Source organism: Talpa occidentalis, unplaced genomic scaffold, assembly GCF_014898055.3.
Source record: "Talpa occidentalis isolate TD23 unplaced genomic scaffold, MPIMG_talOcc4v2.1, whole genome shotgun sequence".
Taxonomy (NCBI): domain Eukaryota; kingdom Metazoa; phylum Chordata; class Mammalia; order Eulipotyphla; family Talpidae; genus Talpa; species Talpa occidentalis.
Window position 1 is genome coordinate 135103190 of NW_026555331.1, and position 26532 is coordinate 135129721.

General features: G+C 36.6%; 1 long non-coding RNA gene across 1 annotated transcript in view; it reads right to left on the minus strand.

Moving 5' to 3' along the window:
- The window catches only part of LOC119252531 (uncharacterized), an 89017-nt gene extending 63036 nt beyond the window's left edge, over nucleotides 1–25981 (minus strand). Inside the window, exon 1 of the long non-coding RNA XR_005126843.2 lies at nucleotides 25787–25981. This is a non-coding gene — a long non-coding RNA (uncharacterized LOC119252531). The remainder of the gene's footprint in view (nucleotides 1–25786) is intronic.
- Nucleotides 25982–26532: the final 551 nt, after the last annotated feature.

Genomic DNA, 26532 nt, shown 5'->3' on the forward strand with positions numbered 1-26532 from the left:
GGCTTAAGAGAAACTAGGAATATTAACATAAATGATACCTGGGGCCAAAAACTTTTCAGAAAGTTCTGTAGCTGGCATTTTGCATACTTCAGAGCAGTGCACACTAATGGCCAGCGGCCAGCATTATTGTGTCTGTTCTTCCTGTGTTGATTTGCAACTACAGGCAATGCCTGTGAATGCTTAAGGTTAAGGCAAACATTTTCAGCTTGATGAGAAAATGCGATGTATGGTATGTTCAGTGAGCACTCATCTGTTCTTAATCTTTGAATTATTTGGATATGTTAAGGGCTCTATTAAAATCATGTCTTCCTGCCTGATTCCCTTTCCTCCAGGAGAGGCAAATTGTACTGTTGTTTCAGAGCAGTCCTTACCCCACTGGTTAGCCATGATATTGTACCAGTCAGCTAAAGTTGTTATAGCAAAACACCATGGTTTGCATGGTTTGCACAAGAAACCTTTATTTCTCACAATTATGGAAACTGAGTGTCCAAGATCAAACTGCTGTTTTTGTGGCTTCTTGGGAGGATCCTCTTCCTGGCCCTCTGAAGGCCTCTTCTCTTTTTGACGCCACATGGCAGGAGAGAGTGATCTGTCTTCTTCTAAAGTCACTAATTCCAGCAAAGGGCTCCACTCTCACGACCTGATCTAACCTTGAGTAGTTCCCACTGGTTCCATCTCCAAATACCATCAGTTGGGAATAAGGGCTCTGATAGTTGATTTTGGGGGGGGGGCATAATTCACTCTGTAATAACCATCATTTTGCTAATATTATTAACTTGTCAATAAGCATATTTAAGAGTTATCACAATATTCAGAGAAGACAACTCAGATTTTGTTGGTTTAGTTTGTGAACATATGCAAGCTAAATAGAGATTTTAATGTAAGATCACTTTCCTTACTCCCACCTATTTCTAAACTGTTACTATAGAAATAAATACTTTCTTGGTGTTGTCAATGTTTCTGAGTAGGCAATAATTATCAATGCATTTGTGAACAAAATATACACTGCTGTGAAGCAATGGCATCCATTTAGTCATTCAACAAACTGGCTGAGTGCTTACTACTTCAAGCACCTGGGAATAGAGGAGCATAAAAATCAAAATTTTCCCTTTTGTCCACAAGCACATTCTGTAGTGGTGGAGGCCAAAAATATTAAATAAACAAGTGAATATATAGTTGTGATGAGAAATATAAAGCAGAATATGAAAAGTGGGGAGTGTTAGCAGGTGAGTAAAGGGTGTTTATTTTATATAGGCAAATAGGGAACCTGAAAGAAGTAAGGAAATGGGCCTTATAAATACCTGGAAGTACTCCAGGAGATCAGGAAAGCAAGTGCTGAGGCCATAGAGGGAGACTATATGGGTGTCCAAAAAACTGCAAAGAGGCCAGTGTATATTGCTCAATTAAGCAAGAGGAAGAATCACATAAGATACACAACGCAGGGAAAGATGGAATGAAGCTAAAGGGACCTTTTAATAATAGGGATTTGGGCTTTTGCTCTGAGTGAAATAAGAAGCTCCTGAAGATTATGAACAGAGGAGGTGCATCACGTGACTTAGGTTTTAAAAATTGCATTGTGCCGACTCAGGAAACAATTCACTTTAGTGGGCTAAGAGTTAGTCTAACCTAAGAGTTAGACTCAGTCTGAGTGAATGGAGGGAGATGAGGCAACAGGTGAGAAGCCATTAGGTTTTACATACTTGTGAAAAAAAGACAAGAATCTAGGATTATCCAAAGTGCTTATTATGAATAGAAAAATGAAAGATAAATTATTATTTATAAGAGGGGCAAAACTGTGGGGGGAACATGATTGAGGAAGGTAGAAAATTTAAGTAAATTATAGACAAGGATATTTGAGAAAGCAAAGTAGACATACAAAGGGGAAATGTCAAGGAGACAGTGTATGAGGTTAATCCCTCTTTAGAAGCAACATATGGGACTGGGTAGATATACTTGTCAGTACAGATGTGACAGTATGGGAGCCTAGGAAGTGACAGAACTGACAGAAAGAGTTCCAAGGGAAACTGCTTGGGACATTCTGCATTACTTGTTCTGAAAGATCCAGAGGAAACAGAAGGAAGAGGCAGTAAAGGGCCGGAGAGTAACAGGCATGAACCTTAAAGGAGAGGGGTGTATAAGGAGGAGTCTTCCTTTTTACTGAATGATATTTGATCTTGTTATTTTTGTATGGTCCAACAGAAAGCAGAATCTGTTTCTTTTAGGAGAGAGAAGGACATTTGCTGGAGTGATGTCCCCAAGTAGGTGACACCACAGTGTAGCTGTAGTAATAGTGAGAATGCAGGGATCCAGGGGCACAGGTAGATAGATTGACACATTGGGTTTTGGGAGCATAAAGAAATTCCCTTTCCTTCTTTTATCAGTGAATAAGAAGCAGTTTCTGCTGGCATATTGATGGAGGAGGCGATTTGAAGTTTTAAAAAGAGAAAACAGTTTAGGAATAGGGAGAAATGAATGGACCAAAGAAATTTAAAATGATGTTGTATTAGAGTTCTACTGCTGTTATAACAATTTAGCACAGACCCTAGTGACTTAAAATATCATCAATATAATGTATAGTTCTATAGATCAGAAGTCCTGCAGAGATATCACAAGTCTAGAAAGATAGTGTTAACAGAATTGCTTTCTTTTCTAAAGCTTCGATGGAAGATTCTGTTTTCTTGCCTTTCCCAGTTTCTAGAGTCCTCCCAAATACCTTGGTGGATAGTGCCCTTCCTCTGTCTGCAAGTTGGCAATGGGAGATCAATCAAATCCCCAGGTTACATCTCACTCACTCTCATACCTCTTTCTTTCACTTTTTAGGGACTGTGACCAGAGTGGTCCCACTTAGATAATCCAAAAAAACTCCCCATCTCAATGTCCTTCATCACATTTGTGAAGAACCTTTTGCCAAGTAAAGTAAAATTTACAAATTCCAGGGATTAGAACATAGACATCTTTGGAGGATAATTTTTCTTCCTATTATAAATACCTTGGTGGCCCTAAGAATCTACTGAAAATGAATGTCTTTAATATTTCAATACAAGATAAACAAGAAAGTAATTTTAATAGTAATCAAGGGAGTAAATTTAATAATATAACACAAGATTTTATGTGGATATTGAGGCAAGTGGAGATGTTAGATGGTGAGGAATAGGGCAAATACTGCGTCAATGGTTATTAGAGTCAAGTAGGAGCAAATTTCTTGAAGTCAGGGAATATATCGTAGTTGGTATTCAGAGACTGGGAACTTGAAAAAATTGAGATTATAAAGGGTGGTGGGGATGGCTAGAGAGAGAGGACATTGGAGATTATGGGTCTTGAAACTGAGAGGTCAGAGGACTTGAAGAGTCATCCATGAGGGTGATAAATTTAATCAAGGGAGAGGGAAGGAGAATTATTGGAAAATGACAGTGAGCCAAGACCTAAACCCTCCAAGGCATAAAGGGAATTGTCTGCTCACTGGCTGCAGTGAGGAGGATAAAGATAAGGGAGTACGAAGCATGACCTTCAAATATGCTGGGGATTTCCAGGAAGAGGGAGTAACTGTCTAGAGGTAGAAGTGAAAAGCAAGAAAGATGTGCAGGGTGTGACATGTGTGACTACCACCATTTGAAAAAGCCATAGAGGAATGGCCAGGTTTCAATTAAGAAAGATGAGGGGAACATTCAGAAAATTGGTAGGAGTTATGGAAAAATTTACTGATGACTGATTTTGAGTTCCAGAGGTTGAGCTCCGGACTGGATTTCTTGAGTTGTAAAGGGATGGATGGTAGGTGCAAAATAAGAGATATATGGAGCTATATGGCATGGATTTCTTGGTGTGGAGACAGGCCAGGGAATTTCTGCCTTTTCTCAGACCTGTCAAGGTAACAAAGGCAAACAAGAATAAATAGTGTGATGAGGTAATTCTTATGATCAGGCAGGCAGACAAGGACAGAGAGGTTGTAAGTCTTGGGGAGGGTTAAAGATTTTGCAGTGTGTGGAGTTATTAAAGATATTATAGGGCAGAAGTGGGGCAAAATTGCCAGGAATATGGAGATGTTAAGAGAAATGCATTTTAGCTAGAAATGATCGTTATTGGCTTAAGAATATAATCAATATAATAGAAGTTCTACTGTAACCTTTTTAAAAATGGGTTATGATAACACCACTAAATGCACTAAATTGGCTTTGGTGTTGGACTCTGGGTGTCCTGTTAGTGGGTGTCATGTGGTAACACCTGATAGGGGAGATCTCTACTTCTAATACACAAACTGATGTAAACCAGTGTTACCTCAATCAGAAATAATAAATATAGTTATTCATATGCATGATTATAAAGATGTGTGCAAGATAAATATAATTACTAAATTAATAATATTTCAATAGAAAACAGGAAACAGCTTCATTATTTGTTTTTCCCAGGAAAAACATGTTAAATATTAAAATGTTCAATGATAATATTTATATAACTCTATGTGCTTTGTGAAGATGATACATGTGAAAAATTAACCTAATTGAAATGTATGTAGAGAAATATGATAAACTTACATATTCTACCATCTGACATTAATAAATGTCAACATTTTGGGGCATTTGCTTCAGATCAATTTTTAAGTTAAGAATAGTCACCAATACTCCTATGCATATTTTGTCAGGCCCACACCTCTTCTTAGGTTTTTTGTTTTTTTTTAAAGATTTATTTATTTATTTATTTATTTATACAAGCACTGGGTACAGTCAGAAGCGCTGGAGGGTGAGAGAATTCACCAGAGTCAGAGCAGGGAGCAGAACAGGCAGATGTACTGAAACACACTGCTGAGGGGAGCAGTGGGCAGCGGGAGAGGTCTGTGCGCCATGTGGGACCCTCGCCTGGTGGCCAGGGATCGAACCGGTGCTGCAGAGGCTGCAGGCAGCTTTGCAACCCAGTGCTCAACTGCTGCGCCACCAGGGAGGCCCTCTTCCTAGTTTTCTTCAGGAAACTATCATGAAGTTTATTTTGTCTTTGTATTTATCCTCTTTTTCATTAATTTATTTTTTATTTATGTCTTTATATTGTTGTGTATTCCCAATAAAATTTCCACCACTAATTCCTATGTTTATTGCAGCACTATTTATAATAGGGAAGATGTGTTTATGCTCTTAATACATTTTAACAGAGGTATATGCCCATGAAAGCATGTAATATTATTTTGTGCATTTTATAATTTTATACAAACACTATTATCATTTGTTATATTATCATACTATCAAAACCATATTATCCTTGCCTGCCAATATAGAACTAGCATTATTTCATTCAGCATTATACTTGGGAGATCTAGTCCATCACATGAATATACCATGATTTATCTTGTCATCTGCTGATGACAAATTGGTTGCTTTCGGTTTTTAAAATTCCAACAATGTCACAATGAATATATTTTTTTTTAAGATTTATTTGTTTATTTATACAAGCACTGGGTACAGTCAGGAGCGTGGGAGGGTGAGAGAATTGACCAGAGCCAGAGCGGGGAACAGAACAGGCAGAATGACAAAGAAATTCACTGCTGAGGGGAGCAGCAGTCGGCAGGAGAGGTCTGTCGCATCATTTGGGCCTCTCGCCCGGGGCCGGTGATCGAACCAGCGCTGCAGAGGCTGCAGGCAGCTTCGCAGCCCAGCGCTCAACCTCTGTGCCACCAGGGAGGCCCTGCCACAATGAATATTTGTGAATAATTCTTGAACTCGTGTGCAAAAATTTCTCAAGGCTATCTACTTTGAAGAGGAATTGGTAGTTGTAAAGTATGGAGATTTTCAACATCATTAGCTCCTGCAATATTGCTTTTCAAAGTGGTGGCACCAAATTTCTGCTTCAATTAGCAAACTTTAAGAATACCCACTTACTTATACCTATTGTCTACATTTGAGGTTATCGGACTAGTATTTTTTCCAATTTAATAGGTAAGGTATATTTTACTTTTTAAATTTCCACTTCCCTAATTATCAGTTAAATTGAACTTATTTGTTTATTGGCCATTCTTGCTTTATCTTTTGTGAATTTCCACTTCATATCCTTTTCCTAAGGATCTCTTTTCCTCTCTTTCTCTCTCTCTTGCTCTCTCTCCCCCTCATCGAGAGAGAGAGTCAATAATCTAGCTATTTATGTATTTGTCTATCTATATAGCTATCATCTAATCAACTAGCCATCTACATTGTAAGTATGTTCTGGATATTGGTGGTTTTTGTTTGTCTGCTATACATGTTCATATAAATTTAGTGTCTAGTTCTAGCTTTCTTTGTGGTATCATTTGGAACATTTCCAACATGACAAAATTGAGTTGATCAATTTTTTTCTACTTAAAATCTTTTCTTTGGGGTCTGATTTATTTAAGGTCATTAGCAAAATACTTTAATCTATAATAGAATCCATGGAAATAGCCAAAACTCTTATTTCATCCACAGGGCTAGCTCAGTAATGAAAATAGAATGATTGGAATTGTATATCCAGACTCACAATGATCATTTTACAGATGGAGTATGTACTATCAATCATGTGAGAAATATGTTACTGATTATAAAATACTGCTAAGTAGACAAGACTGTAAATGCTGGAAAGAATAAGTATTTCCTATTTGCTTTGCCTTGTACATGTTTTATGTATAGAATAAGTTTGATTGATGAGCCTTAAAGATGTTACAGGAAATGTTTGTAGCATAAACAGATGACAGAATCAATAGTGTCTAGATAGACTGGGTTTATTCGAGCAGATTTATTATCTTGACCTTTCTCTCCAAATATTGTCATATTTGTTATAACAAAAGTTAACCATACTTATTTATACAGCAATAGAAAAAAGATAACTTGAATGTTTTAACATTATTAAAATCTCAGAAAGGGGATATAATTTGTGAGCCCAGTGCTATTTTGGGTCCTTTTAGGAATGATTCTGACCCCAGATTATGGTCATTCTATTGTTTCCTCTATCCCACTGCCTTGAGAACTCAATACATCCATAGGTAGATGAACAGAAAGACAGAGACAGATGGACAGATAGGTAGAAATATATAGTTATTGAGAAAGATCAGTTATGGATATAAGTGTGTATATTTTTGTTCAATTCGAAGGAAATTCTAAGTTTCCTTGCAATTACAATGTTTTATGAAAAGGGGGTCTAGTTAATGAGACTATTAGCTATGTGTCACTAACAGTTTTCAAGTTAAAACAGTGCGCTTCTCTGTTTTAGAGGGATATGATAAACGGTACTTACATATCTAGTGTGTAGATGAAGAAATAAGAGATAATAAATTATATCCTTTCTTTCTTTAGAACATGTACTGAAAATATAACACTCAAATGAGAAAAAAGAGAGAACATAGCAGATGGCAAATAAATCTATGTAGAATTAATAGATTAACAATTGTAATATATTACAACACTCAAAGGAACGTGACAACATCATTTTTCCATCATTTATGAAGGATTTAGTTGTTCAAGCTCTCACAATTCTTTATTTGGAGATTATAAATTATGCCCATATGTTTTTGGACCTAAATTATTTCCATAACTTTTGAAATGGAATTTCCATTTTGTTGAATACAATGGCTTGATAAATTCCAAAGCTCTAGCATTGTATTCACCATATAGTTGCAGTTCAATGAAGTACACATTTGTATACCTGTACAAAACACACAAGAATGCTGATATCTTTATGCTTAAGAAAATATCCCATGGGATTCAGTACTTGTTTGTTTTTTTTACATTTTGTAGGAAAAGGATTTTCACTTAATAGTTGGTGAAATCCAGTAAAATACACACATTAAAGCTTTTCCATAGCCCATTGAAAATATATGTAGTGTAAATAAACATTTTGTTTTTGTGCACCTTTGTCTACAAAGTATTTGAAAGACTTTAAACGTTGAAAATTGAATATTGTTTTCTAAACACTTTTAAGTAAAGTAACAACAACAACAACAAAAAGACTATCTTATCTGACATTAAGCTGGTGAAGGTACAACTGTTCTTAAAAAATACTAAGTATTCAAATTTGGTTTCTTTATTGTTTCATTTTTGTAAGTAAGCTAAATTACTGGAATACAAAAGCTGGCTCAAACTATTTGCTGAAAACTTCCAGTGACCTCAAAACCAAATATTTGCATCTTCCAAACCCTGTTTAACTTAATGCCATAGACAGTCACTAACAATTCATTTTACCAAAATTTCTACTGATGTGTTTCTATGAATGTTCTCAGATAGTGGACAAGTGATAATCCATCTTTTTCAAAGTGTAACTACTGGCCTTTATTTGCTTTGGTCTTTTTCAAAATCTCTCTTCCAGTTTTACCTCTTTCAAGTCTTTAGCTTCTGTAAATTTCAAAATGCCATATATTCTTAAATTAAAAGAGATTAATATCACTCTTATTTGAAAATTGCAAAATTGTTAAAAGAATTATGCTACTATGGGGTGTTGTTAAACAGGGTTATTAATTAGCGATGATTCTTATTCCCTGGTGATTTGGTGTAGTTGATAGGATTCTCACATATATCCATTTTTCCAGATGTATCTAGTTCAACCCAAAAAACCCTTGAACAAATTTGCTCCTAAGTTTCTCCCAAGAGAATATATGATTGAGTGTAATAGATTTGGACGTTCAAAGATTGTGAAAGATCATCCTCACTTCTAGACTTTGACAATCTTAATAAAGTCTAAAGAAACACATTGAAGAAACACAATGTTTTAGAGCTAACTTATATCCCCTGTTATTTTACTGATAAATAAATTAAGAACAGTCCTAAGGCATTCCAGTTATCATTAATCTTTTGCAGAAAAACATCCCAGGAAGTAACTGAGCTCTCAAGAATTAAAAAATCAACAATAACAACACTACTTTCTGCTATCTTTTCCTTTTCTGTCCTTTACTGTTTTTCTAGGAACATAGAAAAAAACAGATAAAAATTGGTGAAGTAGAACAGACACACTGTAATGTCATGTCAACATTTATTTATTACCTGCCAGTTAAGATGGAGCAAAAAAAAAAAAAATACTAGAGGGTTTTAGAAACAGGAATTGCAAAAATTTTCTTGGTAAGGTGGTACATCTCACTTGTCAAACTGGAAATGGAGACAGTACAATCTATATCTGTGATTATTTGCCTGGGTACACTGTCCAGTTCCCCCAGATCCAACATTAATCATTTTATTTCTACTTGCCTGACATGACATTCCAACGTCAGGATAGAAAGCACTCTGTTTTTATTTATCTTTCATATTTCATGATGTCCACAGATCTTATTAGTTTTAATAACTGTTCTCTTTAGGAACCCCTGACACGACATTTTGCCGAAAGCTGGTCTGCAACATTCAGGATTATTCAGTAGTTAAAATTTGCCCATAAAGGCAATGTTGTGAATGCACATTAAATTTTTGTTGCTAATGACAAAATTGCATCTACTTCAGAATGCACCAAAACTGTAGTTCTAGAGGTAACACTTATTTGTGCTAACCATCATTTATAATTTTGTTCCCATGTTCCCATAGGTGTAGGATATTCCCAGCCATCTATCCAACAACGATTCATTAAACTGTTTAAAAAAAAAAAAATATCGAACCAGTGCATGCTAAGTGTCAGAGATTAGGAACTTAATAGTTTTGGAAACATTATTTCTATTTTTTTTAAATTTCTTTTATTTATTTATTTATTTATTTATTTATTTATATTTTTCTTTTTTTTTTAATAGAGGCATGTTTTATTTATTTGTTTGTTTGTTTGTTTGTTTATACATGCACTGGGTACAGTCAGAAGCGTGGGAGGGTGAGAGAATTCACCAGATCCAGAGCGGGGAGCAGAGCAGGCAGTAGGACCGAGATACACTGCTGAGGGGAGAAGCGGGCGGCAGGAGAGGACTGCGCGCCATGTGGCACCCTCCTCCAGTGGCCGGGGAGCAGCTGGGTATTGAACCGGCACCGCAGAGGCCGCGGGCAGCTTCGCAACCCAGCGCTCAACCGCTGCGCCACCGGGGAGGCCCAGGAAACATTATTTCTGTTCCTCAAAGGCATGTATAATCCAGTATGTCACAAAATCCTAGGCAAAAATAATAAAATGAAATAGCTGTTCATCCCCCTTACTGTAGTGCATAGGGTAAAGGGGGAGGCAGTTGATGGAGACATCAGTGCAGGGACTGTTACAATAATTTGGGAGACTTATGGTGTTGATAGAGGGGATAAAAATCAGTGAGAAGAGATTGGTTTGAAAGTCAGTTTCAGGAGATATTAAGGCAAGGAAGGAGTCTAAGATGACACCCAAGATGTTGGGTTGGGCAACATCTGGACAGTCGGCTGAAGAGCATTCATGGCACAGTTAATGTTTTCAAAAAGTAGTTAGTTATAAGAGTAGGTAATCCAGCCCAAGTAACCAAATCTCTGGTTAGAGTAATCATTTAAAATGAACCTTTATTCAAGGTTAACAAGTTTGTCCAAAAGATTTACTAATCCCTTGATTGCTAGTTCCATTAATTTATGTAGCCAAGTGTTAAATGATGAAGAGATTTATTCCCAGTGGAACTCAGTGTGCTTATCAGGTTGAAATCATTGCATTATTTTACATGTATCATCATTTTTCCCCCACGTAAGACAAACCAAGCATTTACCATGCTCCTCATTTGTCCATAGTTGTTAATTAACTCTGTAGCAAAACGGTGGCTCAACTCAATGATAGCAATCTCCCATTTTTTCCTCTTTATAATTTATTGCAAAAGCTAAAATGAACCTATTATATTTCATATCAAATTATAGTAACCTCTTTATTTAATAACTCTTCAAATAAATAGTTTAAACTCTCTTTGGTGCAAATTCCTGTTTATATATTTCACAATTTTTGGCAAGGTGGTATGTCATGAGAAATCAGTAACTATCCACTTTAACATGTCCATATTTTATATAAACTCAACATCAAAATTTCATCTATAAAATCGGGCTTTACTTTTTTATTTTTTTAAAGATTTTATTTATTTATACAAGAACCGGGGTACAGAACAGATGTGCAGAAGGATGAGTGGATTCACCACTCAAGAGAAAGAACAGGGAACAGAACAGGCAGACTGACGAAATACACTGCTGAGGGGAGCAGTGGGTGAGACACGAGAGGTCTACCATGTGGGTATCTCTGTGGCTGGTGGGGATCAAATTGACACTGTAGAGGTTGTGGACAGCTTCACAGCACTGCACTCAACTGCCCATGCTACCAGGGAGGCTATTACTTTTTTTTGATTTTTGTATTACTTTCATATGGGTGCATGCTTTTTCTTGGACATCATCCAATATCCATTCCTGTGACACTATCTTAAATTCAGAGACTTTATCTTATTGAATATTCCAGATGCCTCAATTAGTTTCATTTTGAGTATTACTCTTTGAACAATAATTTCTGTCTTTATCTTTCAGGGTCTGAATGACCTTTAGTCCCTTGCAGATCTGACACACGACTTCCTCAAACATACAAATCCTTCACATCCTAGTGCATTCATGTCTCTGATTGTCAGTCCAATTCTTGTATCTCTTTGCAATATATTCCTTTTGCCCATTTTCACATTTTCCCTCTGGTTAAGTGCTTTGTCAGTTAGAAAATGATTCACTGAGTTTGTGTATCCAATGCAGTATAATTTGACACAATATTCAACGTATCTAATGTTTATCATTTTTTCTAGTTCTATTTTCTTGTTAACTTATTTATCATTCATATTTCTTTGACTGTTGTCTAAAAGAAAACCACTTCTGTATTTATCATCACCGTTATCAAACCATGTCAATTGAAATTAGTGCAGAAGACTAAGAGAGAAACCTAATGAACTGAATTTCTTGAATTATTCTGAGAAAAAATAGCACACTAAGAAAAATATCAACTATTCATTCTCTCTTTTAAAGAAAATAGTCAATTGTAATGATGAAACTATTTCTATAGGGAATATAGTCAAAGCAGTGACAACGGAGAAAACAACATATTTTTAACTGTCTGAGATTGCTCAGTTTAGAATAAAGAGTGATTTCAATTTGGTTGAGGACTTGTTACAGTTAGGAAATATGCCATCAATGTCAACAGAAGCTTTCTCCTGATGCCCAGTACTGGCTACTGCCCATGTTTAAATAAGCCAAACTGTCTATTTTGATCTCATATAGTACAGGGAAAAAAACAAGTCTAATTAAGTATTTAATTAATGTATGGTTATGTTTGTCATTCCATGTTTACTGTATCTCAGATCAAAGATATTGTCTTGCTATGACTAAAGTAAACTTGATTAGGGAAGCCACCCTGGTCATTAGATTAGGGAGCAAAAGTTATTTTTTTGATCTTCACAGTTTACATAAATAGCCTTGACTGTCACTAGTTAAAACCAATGTGAAGACCGTTTTATGCTAAAGGTTGCTTTCATAAAGGAAAGCATGTGACAATATCATTATAGAGACCAATTAGTGATACCCCTTCTGCATTCTGAATGGTTTTAAAGTTATAATTATGACAGAATGTAGAATAAGAGGTTTTGAATTTGAATTTCTGTTTCACTATATACTAACTTTGTGAATCTTATCTAACTTTTGGAATTATTTTTTTCATCAATAAAGAAGAATAATTGACCTTTCTACCACAAAGGATTTTTTAAAATGTTTATAATAAAATGTGTATGAGAAGCCTATAAATTTCTATATTCATATCACATTTATCTTAACACTTTTCCTCCAGGATAATCCCCCACTCATTTATAATAAACATTAGTTTTTTTACTAATCCAACACAAGTACTAGCCTTGTTTTTTCCAGTCTTTTTGAAATTGGGGGATCATTATTTGCCTACATTCATAAAATACATACAATCATAGAGTTTCCCTGACATTTTCTATATGTACTGGAAACTACATGTGCATATTCATATTTTCTGTTTTAAAATCGGCCATTGCATCCCAACCACTCCATCCGCATCATAGCCTCTCATGTAGACTAAATCTGTCAGACTGAATAATGTAGTAGAATTCCAGAACTGAGTTTAGTGGTGAATATTTGTTTTCAATTACCTAAACATGATGCCTAATATATTTTTTAAGGAGCAGCAATTTCTGATGTGTTAAAACCCTGTTAGTTGGAGAAAACATTCTATCACAGGAGTAGTGAACTTGCTTTAAGCAGGTAAAATTTTCCCCCAAGGCAACTCGGTGGCAGTTCTAGTTTTTAACTTCTCTTTTTACTTTGCATTTTTCTTCTTTTACATCTTTAGTGACTGATAAAAACTCATCATTATATCTACAACCAAAGAGGAATTTATGAAATTTAGTTAAAATCATTTATTCCATAGCAGTAGTGGTTATATCAAACTTTCTCGCAGTTGCTTTATTAGGAGCCATGAGCATTGACCAGTCAATCAAACACGGGCCACAGATTCATCAATACAGGAGTATTACAAGTGAACACGAGTAATACCTCCCAGTAACTTTAGTAAAAATCTGACCATAGAAGAATTGAAATGTATACATTTTAAACATTCACTTATTCATCATAAGCATATATTTAAAAACTGTTATTGGCCTTATCTTAGGAATTCTCAAATATGTATAATTTAGATTAGTTTTTCACATGTTTCAAGTAAGATTTTACAATATGTAAAACAGATAAGTATGCAGATAAATCAAATAAACTCGGATTAAAATAAAATTCTAATACTGACTCCCTCAGTCCGGAGGTACTTCTGGGGCTATAGCAGTTTGGAAATGACAAATTGCTGATGTCACTTCCAACTCCTGAAACCCAAAATCTTTATAATTTCTTTCTGTAGGGAAAAGAAAAATTGTGAAATAAGTTTGAACAAAATTTCTGTTAATTCAAGTGGCCTTTCTGGTACAATTCCTTAATCACCAAGAATCATTATGAAATATTAATATACTATAATTTGTGAAAAAATGTGTTGGACACTTACCAAAATGAAATATTCTGTTTAGGTTCGCAAAAGATCTAAAGATGAAGAATCATGAGGTTTGCACTCAGAGAACTAAATTATTCTAATAGATGAAGGGAAACTCAAAAAAAAGAATCAAGTCATCGTATCTTTCTTGATGACAATAGGAATTTCCAAGTTATCATTGTCCTTGTCAACATTTACATGCATCTGATTTTTTTTAAGATTTATTTATTTATTTATACAAGAATTTGGGGTACAGGCCAGATATGCTGGAGGGTGAGAGGATTCACCAGAGACAGAGCGGGGAACAGAACAGGCAGACTGACGAAATACACTGCTAAGGGGAGCAGAGGGCGAGACAGGAGAGGTCTGCCTCGCCATGTGGGATTCTTGCCTGCCGGCTCAAACCTGCGCTGCAGAGGCTGCGGACAGCTTCACAGCACCGCGCTCAACAGCCTGCGCAACCAGGGAGGCCCCCTACATGCATCTGATTTTACCTTGAAATTGGTATGCCAAGAAAAATTCTACAGGGTCTCTATAACTCATGGGGGAAAGTCAGACTTTCAGAAGATGTCCATTCATTCCTGAGATTCCTTCCCCATTGACACTACTTCAACTATTAACGCTTTTATGAGCAAGCCCATTCATCAGTACAGGAAAGAGAAGAAATTGTGGCTGTTAGTTCTTAAGCACCATCCTGAATTTTCTGTGATTTATGTTAAACTTGTACTACTGAACAATAGAGTTCAGTCAGTGTATAGCAGCAAAATAGAGTAAAGCAGCTATTTTATGATTCTTTTCATTTTATTCCAACTCACAGACGCTTGTTTTAGAGACTGCAGCAATGCCAGTGTACGAAATCCATTTTTTTTATTTCTTTTTGTCTCAGTCTCTATTGGTTTAATAATGAAATACAAGCCTTCAACTAGTCACTGTCCACACAATGTAACTATAAGCTTTTATTGTTTGTTTTTCTTAGCATGTGAGTGTGAGTTTGCTGTCAGATCATTTAAGAAACAGATGTTTTGCATATGTCCATAGGTAATGGAGTGAGGTGGGCCTACACTTGGCAAATACTGAAATAGGACAGAATGATAAATCTTCCTGCAGCTGGCCCATCTTTTATAGCAAGGTGTTACAGTTCAGCCCACCCTCTAATTCCCCTGTGTGGTGGACAATTTGCATGTATTAAATGGTCCTTATCATTTCCCATAATTAGGGTGTTACCACATAGTTGAGGTGATTTTGGAAGTAACATATGGCTAATTAATATCTTATTGGTAATTTCCACCCAGACACTAAAAAATTGAAAGATGTCAGTTGTATGCTATGGATTGAATTCAACCCATCCTTACTCTTCTTTATAAGTTTAAATTCTTTCATGTCTTTTTTTTAATCATATATATCCATACTGCATACAAGTATAAACTAAATTGGATGAGTGACCAAAATATAATTTTGGTCTGATTGTAGAGATTTCAGGGGAATATTCATCGTGCATTATTCAAGGAATGGAATAACCTCTCCTAGACAGCAAACAAGAGCTATAAAATATTAAGAATCAGTTCATACTCTTGACCTATTGAAGTTATAAAAAATGTTAGAAAGACAATTTTCTGTATTTTAAATAAAAAATAATTGGCAATATGTCCATGTGAATGCTGGAGGAAATAAATCATGAGTTGACCCATATGATTAATGTAAACAAAATCCCCCTTTTTTTCAGACAGATCCTGCACATTCTCCTACAAATCTCTCTGACCACTAATGAAGTGAACTGGAGATACTGGCCAATGAGTGGACTATGGTCTCTAGGTCACCACTGACAATCACATGTTGCAAGACTCCAACCCAGGGTATCAACCATATGGGGAGAGAAAAAGCCAATTATTTTTGGGTGTGCTTTGCAGGAAACATTTAGGATTTTTTTTTTTTTTTTTGGCATGATCCTTGCTACATGCAGCTACAGCAGTATTCAGCACAGAAAAAAATTATACATCAATAGGCCACATATAATAATTTCCTATGTATAAAAGTATAGCATTCAAAAAGGCTATCTAGGTAGACTTTTTTTAAAAATTATTTTTGTAGAAAAACTAGGGTATAGGCCATGGGTGCATGAAGTGAGAGGATTCACCAGAGACAGAGTGGGGAGCAGAACAGGCAGATTGACTGAAACACACTGCTAAGAGGAGCCGCAGGTGAGACAGGAGAGGTCTGCTGGGCCATAGGAGGTTAGCTCCCTGAATGGGCATCTAACTCAGGCCATGACAGTGATAGTGCTGAGACTTAACCCCTAGGCCACCTATCTATTAGATAGGGATCTATCTATTATACTTTAATCTAATATAATTATTGAAATAAACTCCCATATCTATAAAAAAATTGGTGAAGCTGATAGATAAAAGAATGTTTAACCATTCACTGAGAGCCAATTCAACTAGCAAAGCCAAACTTCTTTAAAGGGTTTCAATCTTTTTATCATAGCACACAAATTTCATCTGAAACATTTCATTTTTTTCTAGAAGTTTCCTTTGAAAAGCATAACTTCTATTTCCATGGCAAGGACCATTTAATCCAGTCAAGGACATTGCTTACTGTGCAGATTGCAAGTTAGGAGACAGTTTGGTGACATAGCAGGCTTATGAAGAGCCTTCAGAGTCAGACTTCATAAATGATCTTCCATAGCTTCCTTGGATAAATATGCTTTTCATAACTAACAACATTGCTATAATGTAAAACAAAAAAAAATTTAAAGGTTAATTTTTTTTTTAGAATATACTTTTAGTTTAAAGTCTTGCGTACCTTCATGAAAAGTCTAACCAAGAGTGAAGCTTGGGACTCTTGGACAGCACTGGCCTATACATGGAAGCCCTGTGCTGCAGCTCTGACCTCAGCCCTGCTGAACCTGTCTTCCAGGTTCAGCGATCTCACCAGCTGTCTCTGACTCTTTCTGAAACAAGCCGTCTGTCCTCTGTCACCTTCCAACAGTATATACGCTACAGCTCGCTAGCAGCTATGCTACACAAAGGAAATCAAGGTCGTTAGGAACAAGGACTCCAAGATTCAGCTTTTCCAACTCCAGGATGAATGATGCTTAGACATTCAAAATTGCTTCTTTCATTTAGCTTCTCTATCAGTGACCTTCAGTATTGACTTTTTCACTCAGGCAATTTTAATATGGCTTTTTCAGGTCAACTTAGAATTCTCCAGAAGTCTTCCAGTATGAGATTTCAAATATATGAGTACACAATTCAAATATACAATGCAGTTTAATAATTTCAGTTCTCTCCCTTTTTCCATTTCAAGATGGTGGCTAAGAATTCATCAGCCATTCCCTTAGGACACTGTTGATGCTGATGAGCACTCCTCCTAATTCATATTACCCTACTTTCTGACATCTTAGCAACCCAAACTTTTTCGAAACTGTATGGGTAGCATTCTAATCCTTTCATTGTAAAGACTTGGACTACTTATAAACTACTCTCTCATTAATTTCTCTCTGAGAAAGTGTAAGTCCTTCTTCCTGGCTCCTTTCACTATTTGGGCTATTGCTAGTTTTAACTTTGATCTACTTTTCAGTTAACTTACCACCTTCATAACCCCACCGGAAGCTTCTCCCTGACTTAGACATCTTTGCTGTCGGGACAGTATTATATATATTATTTTTGTGTAATTTTCATTTGCTTGATTTTATTAACCGTTTTTTCTTCCTTGAATACTGGACATGTACCTGCATCTCTTCATCTTTCCTCATTGTCCAATTCAGGGATAATCCTTGGAAGCTTTTCATATAGCAGGGACCTGATATATTTAGTTTACTCCCTGAGTCATTGACTAACTAGACTTAATCCTTTCATGAATGCACTGTATTCTTGTGTTTATGCAAAAGCATTAGACAAAACTACAATTCTCTTATAGTTAATGTGGTCTTTGGCACAACATATTAGGGCAAGTTAAGTACTACAGCAAACAGAAACCAGAATGTAGTGACATAAAACAATAGAAATGTACGTGTTGCTGTTTAATAGTCTCCTGCAAGTGTTTGGCAGGCAGTGTTCTTACGGCAATTCAAAGACTGACTTCCTTTTACTCCATTGCTCTGATTGCCTAGGGTTCTGAGCTCCTCCCCTGTGAAAATTTGTGTCCAGCAGACAGAGAGAGAAGTTGTGCAAGAGAATCTTATGACCCAGAGAATTTTTTCCTATATTAAGTTGGCCAAACCTGTTTATATGACACTACCTACTTCTAAAAGACTTTTTAAAATTTATTCTTCTGGTTCTGGTCATTTCTGGATTCTTCTGGTCACTCAGGAAAAACAGGAATGGGTTTTGATGATCCATTGCTGACCCTACCGCACAAAGTTATCACCATGGGCCAGAGCTGTGAGGTCCTTCTTGTGATGTTGGCAGCTCCAGGGACTGAAGAGGCAGAAAAAAGTTTGCTTTTCAAACATTAGAGCTATAAACATGGAGATTTAAAGTTAAAGGGGCCAGGAATGTGAATGTTGTTGATTATTATTGTCACAGATTATAAGAAAAATTAAATGCACTCTTTGTGACAAATATTCTTAGGGTGGAGAAGGAGCCTGATGAATTTCATCTTAATCATCCAATATGAAAAGTGAACAGAAATAGATTGCTATGCCTTCCCATTCATTTTGAAGTGGTTGGGTTGGGAATAATATTATCATGGTTCCTTGTATGTTTGAGAACATTTCCATCCATCATTGTGAACATACCAGAGTTTCCACTAGCATCAGAAACTACCTCTAGAACAAAGACTCCAAGTCCCTAGAAAACATTCCTTCATTTATTCTAGTAATTTAAAAGTCACTTCATTATAAGTATCAAAAGAATTCCATCAACAAGAATTACAAATTTCTTGCTTTGCAATGTTATCTGTATGGACTCAATTTTACTTTAGTTTTTTGCTGGCTTGTGTAATTCTTCTTTAGACTCATGAGGTAGAAAAGAGAACGTTTAATAATAGCACATTATTAGCTTTATCTTTGACTACAAAAAGCATTTTATTTGCATCATGTCAATTTCCTATTCCCAGAAATATATATCTGTTAGTGTTTTTAGTTTTCAGATGACAAAAATTGAAGTTTAAAGAATTGAGTGAATTTATTTAAGGAGTCACATTGGCTCAGAACATAGGTTTCAGAATCTGAACTCAAGCTGAGTTTTTCTAATCAGCTTTTCTGACTCTAAGTCTTAGAGCCTAAATTATCTTTATTAACCGGGCTATTAGATGATATTCAATCTATCTAAAAAACATTATTAATGTAGAACAAGTAATATGAATTCACAGACAAAACAGATGTCAATCTGTTTGTTTTTATGATATTATAGATATCCTCCTTTCTGCAATCTGATTAAAAAATCCAATCATGGGACCACAAGTATATTGGGACTTACTGGAATATATTAATTGAAAAATAATGTGGTGAAAGTGCTGAATAAATAGGAGTTCTTTAATTGACAAAATGATTTGTGGTATATGAAAATTCTAGTGAATTATATACATGTTAGTATGTTTTCCACAATAGTGATAATTATAAACTGCTAGCTATAAAAATAATAGCTGCTATTAATTGAACAGATACTGTATATGTAACAAATATTCATGATCTATGTTACTTTTAATTTATAGAAAAGTAACCTGAGATTCAGAGTTTCTTGAGACGAAAACTCATATCTCTCTGATTCCAAAGCCAAAACAAGCTCTATATTTTATAAATGGGAACGTTTTTCCAATGAGTAAAAGTAAAGTAATATTTGTAACATATTAATACAATGGTAATTTCAAATCCTAAAATAACCTACAAATAAGAACAAAAAATAACTTCAATTTCTGTCAATACTTGATCTTTTGAAAATATAAAATTCTAGATAGAATTGTTTTTACATGAATTATTATTAAGAATAGAATCCTTTTGCGATATATCACAGTGGGAGGAGCCAAAGCTGACCCACTCTACCAGAGTGGGTCAGCATTAGACTCCAGAAAGAGGAACACGGTTTTCATCACGTGGGGAGGAAGCATGGAGGTGCGCGACTGAGGAATAATCCATGCTATGTGGTATCTAGGAGAGTGGAGATCCATAGAGAACTCCGCGTGCTACTTCTGAAACCTCATGCCTATGGTTCAAGAGAGATCAAGATTGGCAGGTGTAGCAGAAGTCACCTTAAAATAGAGGTGGATGTAACTCAGGCCATTGGCATCAACATGGATGGCGCTGGAAGGGATTATGCTCAGTGAAATAAGTCAGAAGGAAAAAGAAAAATATCGGATGGATTCACTTATAGGAGGAATATAGAGGAATCAAATAAGGGATCAGAAGAGGAAATAACAACAACAACAGCAACAACAAAAATTTACAGGCAACTATAAATCAGAGACATTCTACAAGGGATCAAAAAGGGAGAGGAGAACACAAAGGACTATGGTGACATTCGTGGATGAATTGGTGGTGGGAATTCCATGGGGACCACACCTGAGAGGAGAAAGCAAACATTGTACAAAAATGAATAATGATGTAAAATATAAATAAATAAATTATATTAAAAAAACAAAAACAAAAACAAAAACAGAGGTGGACACAGCTCTCTAATGAAGAGAACAGGGCAGATAACCAAACCGGGAATTAGATAGGCTAAGAGAGTGGTAACTTCTCAGAACTGTGGGAGGACTCAAGATTAAAGTATGTGCCTGAACTGGGTCAAGGCCTGGACAGGAACTGGGTAAGGATAACTTCCTTTTGTCTGCTACAGGGCTGAATTAGAGAGCTTGAGGTATCTCCTGGTTGAGATTAGGTCAACATTCATATCTCTGAACAGACTTCCTCTGCCCATGGGGTTCAAATGTCTCCACTTGGGACAAAATAAAGGGAAAAGGGTCAGGAAATGCAGGGGATCCTAACATATTTAATATTAAGTATGTCAAGGATTGCTTTTGAAATTAGGTTGATCAGAAACTTAGAAAGGGTGAATCTGATTTATTATATTTAAAATTGTTCTGAGTATGAATATGTAGCAAAATCTTGATTGCATGAATAAATTTAAATAATCTTAAATAAAAAATATCATAAGACAGTGTTTTAACGTAAGCGATGTAATTCTTCCACTGTTTTGTAAAGAGTGAACTGAGAAAGCCTCATCCAGAAGAATGCCCAAAAGTCTTACCTGCCGTAATTATAAAGGCCATGGTAACTATTTGTTTAGGTAACTTCTAAAATGTAAGTTTATTATTATTCAGGTATGATGAGGCCAACACATTTAGACATGATTGCCATTGAAAAGAGTTTTGTTATACTCATAGTCCCAAGGGAAGGAGTCATGTTATGCCATGGCGGAAGGCAGAAAAGGTGTTCTTATGGACACATAAGTAAAGCCCAGGGTTGGTCAGGAATCAGAGGAAGTCAGAAGTCAGGGGAAAAGTTGAGCAGGAGTGTTGATCGTGGTTTCTATAGGAAAGAGATGGGCCAGGCAGGGCAATTAGGTTTGAGATTGGCTCGTTTGAATAATTTCAGTGGGCTTTGGGGCTTAGGGCTGTCCCTAGTTGTCTGTCACCTGGTTTGGAGGGATTAGGGCAGGAGGATAAGAGTGATAGCTGGCTGAAAGAGAAGCTTTGGGGTATGGGTTCTGGATTGGTGGTTTGCCTCTGAAAGGCACACTTGCAGGCACGTCCTTTACTATCCCCAGGAATTGGCTAGTCCTGGCCACTCCAGGGTCAGTGAAGCTAAAATATCAAACCATCAAAATTACAGAATAAAATCACAGAATGAATTCATTCACCCAGGGATCCTTAGGCCATAAATTTTCCTGAACTCATTTCTGAGTCAGGAGTTCTCTCTAGCTACATCACTATCATTTTTTTTTTTAAGATTTATTTATTTACACTAGAATGGGGGTACAGGCCAGAGGCATGGGAGGGTGAGACAGTTCACCTGAGACAGAGTTGGGGGCAGAACAGGCCAACGGACCGAAAACACTGCTGAGGGGAGCAGCGGGCGAGACAGGAGAGGTCTGATGCGCCATGTGGGTGTCTCCCTGGCTGTCCAGGAATCAAATCCACGCTGCAGAAGCTGAGGATATCTTCACAAGTCTGCTCAATGCGCTGCACCACTGGGGAGGCCCCATCACTATCTTAAGAAGAGTTCAGGACCAATACTCATCTGTGCTTGCTTTGTTTAAGGGTTTTCAACCTGGGGGCCTCCTTGGTGGCTCAAGGGGCTAAGACACAGCACTATGAAGCTATCTGCAACTACTGCAGCACGAGTTCGATCCTTGGCCAGGAAGGTGACCCACATGGCATGGCAGACCTCTCCTATCTCGCCTGCTGCTCCCCTCAGCAATGCATTTCAGTCAATCCACCTGTTCTGTTCCCCACTCTGTTTCTGGTGAATCCTCTCACCCCCTGCACCTCTGGCCTGTTCCTCAGTTCTTGTATGCATAAATAAATAAATATTTTAAAAAATAAATAAAGTTTTCAACCTGCATCTCTCTCTTGCTGTGCTCTTCTAGGTTGGAACCTGGTTCCATTATTTCTTACATCCCACATCTTTTTCTTAAAAAAACAGACATATTTTTTCTAAAATTTTATGCTTTTTCTGATTACTGAGAAAAGAAGCAAAAAAAAAATCTAATCGAAGGAAGGGCCAATTAAAAGTGCACTGGAAGATAAGTAAGAGAAGGACCTAAAGAAATGACTCAACAGAATATTCTAGTGATTAGGGCAGGCCATTGCTAGGAATAGGACTGCTGTCCCCACAGAATACTTATTCCTGAGGTTTTCTTGATCCAGTCTTTCAAATATACCTTTTATTATAATTAATAAATGACCAAGAATCAATATTTGATGATTTTATATCTTAGGACCTCACTGAGCCTGGAGTGGCCAGGACTAGGCAATTCCTAGATAGAAGTGTGGTTTACCATTATTATCCTATATAATAACCATAAGAATTTTCCATCCTACTGTGTTATTTGTTATTTAGAAATTTGAAAAGTTAAGGAGTGGTAGAACCTGGGTGGAATTTGGAAACAAAAATACAGTGCAGTGATATACTTCAGAACCTAGCTGAAATCCTTTAGTTTCTAGGAAGTCTTTTATTTCTCTAATTCTTAGAGAACAGCCTATGATTTGAATTACAAGAGAAAATTTTCTACTTAGTATACTTAATTACCTTATTTGTAAAAATTATTCCTTTCTTAGTGTTCTGTTGGAGGAGATAGAGTTGGAGATAGAGTTCTACTCTGAGTGGATGTATTCAGTCCATCCCCTGTGTATACATAAACACAGTAAAACCCACTGCCACAAAACACACCAATGAAGTCTCCTTCCTGCCCCCAATTCCCTTAACACACACACCTCACCTTCCCCACATCTCCCTGAATTACATGCAATCACCTCCAGGAGAAGCCAAAGCTGATTGATTGTTAGAAAGAGTTGCCTGGAATTTCTATGAAATATGCAATTTTATTGTCACATTTCTGCTGTAAAATTAATAATTCAGTTAACTTGAATGACTGCTTTTTAATAAACAACATTAAGTAGTCATATCCTACATTGTCCCATGGGAAGCTACTCTCATTCGTTCTGTGCATTCACTTGGGGAGAAAGAAAAAAATTGCCACCTCTTTGTAGAAGTAGCTTTTTTAAAGATTATATCATGAAGTCTACCTTAGTTTTACTCTAAGATTAGAGCTCAAATTGCTAACATTAATTATTGTAAGACAAAAATAATTCACTGGCTTTTATTGAATAATAAAAACCTAAAACATGACAATCTATTCAAGTCTGCAGAACTCTTAAGTTTCACAGGTAGCAGACAGCCCCACTCTCAAAGCAAAGGTCAAGGTGGGATTCCACAGTAAGGTTACCTATACCATCAGGGGTCAATATATATGAGCATGTGTGTGTGTGTTAAACAGTGTGGGGTTAGTGAGTGAGTGACAGTGTGTGTGTGTGTGTGTGTGTGTGTGTGTGTGTGGCATTTAGGGATTTGGAAACCAAGTCAGAGAATAGCCACTGATTAGGTTCCTGAGCTCTGGAACCAGTCTGGTGGGGTTTAAATAGCAGTGTGGTCATTTAGCAGTGGTGTGGTTTTGGGAAAAACAGAGAGAAAATAGTATCTTCCTCTAAGTCTGATGTCAGGATGAAATGAATTAGTGCATACAGAGCGCTTAGAATAATGCCTGCAAAATGGTGAGCCTTTAACAAATGTTAGCTACTGCCAAGATGGACCAGAGGCAAGCTGTGCCTCAAGCACTCTTTTATAGGGAAACTTACATCCACTCAGAGTTTGGAGTGTGGATTATAAAGGGAGAAGATAATGAGATTAAAAATAAGAATTGCTAAAAATTAGTTTCTCTATAAAATACTGGAAAGGGCTGGCAATGGGTAGGCAGGATTTCAGGTGGGCAAGCAAATGGCCCAGATTCCTCCAAACCTCCACCTTTTGAGTTTGCACATCACTAGATGGCAGTGTAAATTCCCAATAATCTCTAAATAAATGTATCCAAATCCATCCAAAAGAAAAAAATATCTGAAGAATAGCATGAAAACTGGTGAGAAGCATGTTCCTAAGTGATTAATGATTGAAGAGGAAGACATAATGACTATTTAAGGATATGTAACGTGTAGAACAGAATATATTTATTTTAATTGTACATATATATGCACATTAGAAAATCTTGATGAGATCATGAAAAATTATTTTAGTTGATTTTTTATATTCAGATATTGTTTTCTATATTTAGATAACAAAATTCTACCAGCATTACACATGCTTTAAGAATTCAAAATAGGGCCTCCCCGGTGGCGCAGCGGTTGAGCGCTGGGTTGCGAAGCTGCCCGCGGCCTCTGCGGCCCCGGTTCGATCCCCGGCTGCTCCCCGGCCACCGGCGGAGGGTCCCACATGGCGCGCAGACCTCTCCTGCCGCCCGCTGCTCCCCTCAGCAGTGTACTTCGGTCCTTCTGCCTGCTCTGCTCCCCGCTCTGGCTCTGGTGAATTCTGTCACCCTCCCGCGCTTCTGACTGTACCCAGTGCATGTATAAAAACAAACAAAAAAAAAACAAACAAACAAACAAAATAAATAAATAAAACATGCCTCTATAAAAAAAAATAAAAAAAAAAAAAAAAAGAATTCAAAATAACTTTTTAGAGCAGCAGCACTTGAAATTTGTGGGTGAGCCAGTGTTGATAATGAATGGGCTCAACACAAAGAATAATGACAGACCTCACACTCTTTTCATAAAGAATGTTTCAAATTTATCCTATAAAGTCAATTCCTGTGAACATCACAACAATCCAGGAGAAAGAAAAGACTTATTCCCAACAATGAAAAGCATTAAAATAGAATTAGAGAACATTCAGATTTCAGAGGTTATATACTATGTAATCAACTTTGTATTGATTAAATTGAGAAAAACATGACTTCCAAGGTATGACTAGTATATTTCCACATACAAATATAGCCACATCACTAAGGCAATCTTGCACCAAGGCCCAGATGCAAGGTTCTAGAGTCAGATAGAAAATGAACATTTATATAAAGAGTGTGGATCTCACTTGCTTCCTGCTGGCCAGCTCTCCTTGTCACTTTACCCCAAACTGGATAGCAGGTTTATAGCTTGGACTGGAAACTACTATACCTCATGACTGCTACTACCAGATGTGTATATAGTGGCAGTGTGGAGGATCTCAGAATTATGTGTGATGGCATGGTGCACATTCTTTACCATTTATTTACCAGAGTGAGGTAAGAAGGAGAGAAAAGAATTGCTTCCTTGGGCTTTATAGTTACTTTCCTCTGAGTTTTTAGATGCTGATGGTGGAGAGAAGCTATAAAATATAAGTGGTCGTAATAACTAGTCCTTTTACCCTGATGGATATCCCAGCACATGGCTTACTGTTCTCTTGGCAACTGCAAAGCATCCATAGTAAAATAACCATCAACTGGGATTTGTCTGATGTTTTTCTCTTGATTGGACAGGGTATGGGTTTTCAGGAAGAAGACCACAGAGGTAATGTGCTATATTCATCATAGCAGATCAGATGCACAAACTGTCAACATAATTTATCACTGGTGTCTCCATTGTGAAATCACCCTCCCCACCCTCTTTCCATACAGTACTGTTTGGAGTGAAGTCACAATGCACAGTTAACCCTTAAAAAGCAGGGAATTATTATCCATCTTCTTCAGGGTGGATAATCTCCATACATTGATTGGGATTCTGTGGCATGGAAGATTTGTCAATTCTTTCTGTCTCTACCTACCTGTCTGTCTGTCTGTGTGTGTGTCTATCTATCTATCTCATATTTTCATTCCTTCAATAAGTCATTCATTCATATCAATATGTACTCAAATATTTATTTTATATTTGGGGCTACAATCTAATTATATAACTTTATTTTGTTGCTCTAATCGTTCCATCTTTGGTCATTGGGGATTCTTTCAGTTAATAACCATTACTTTTTAAAAAGTCAACATCAGCAGAAACCAAGATAGTCTGAAAAACTATCACAACCAAGAGAAGTCCGAGGAGATCTGATGACTAAATGTAATGTGGTATCTTGGATGGAATCTTGGACCAAAACATAAGACACAAGGTGAAAACTTAGAGAAT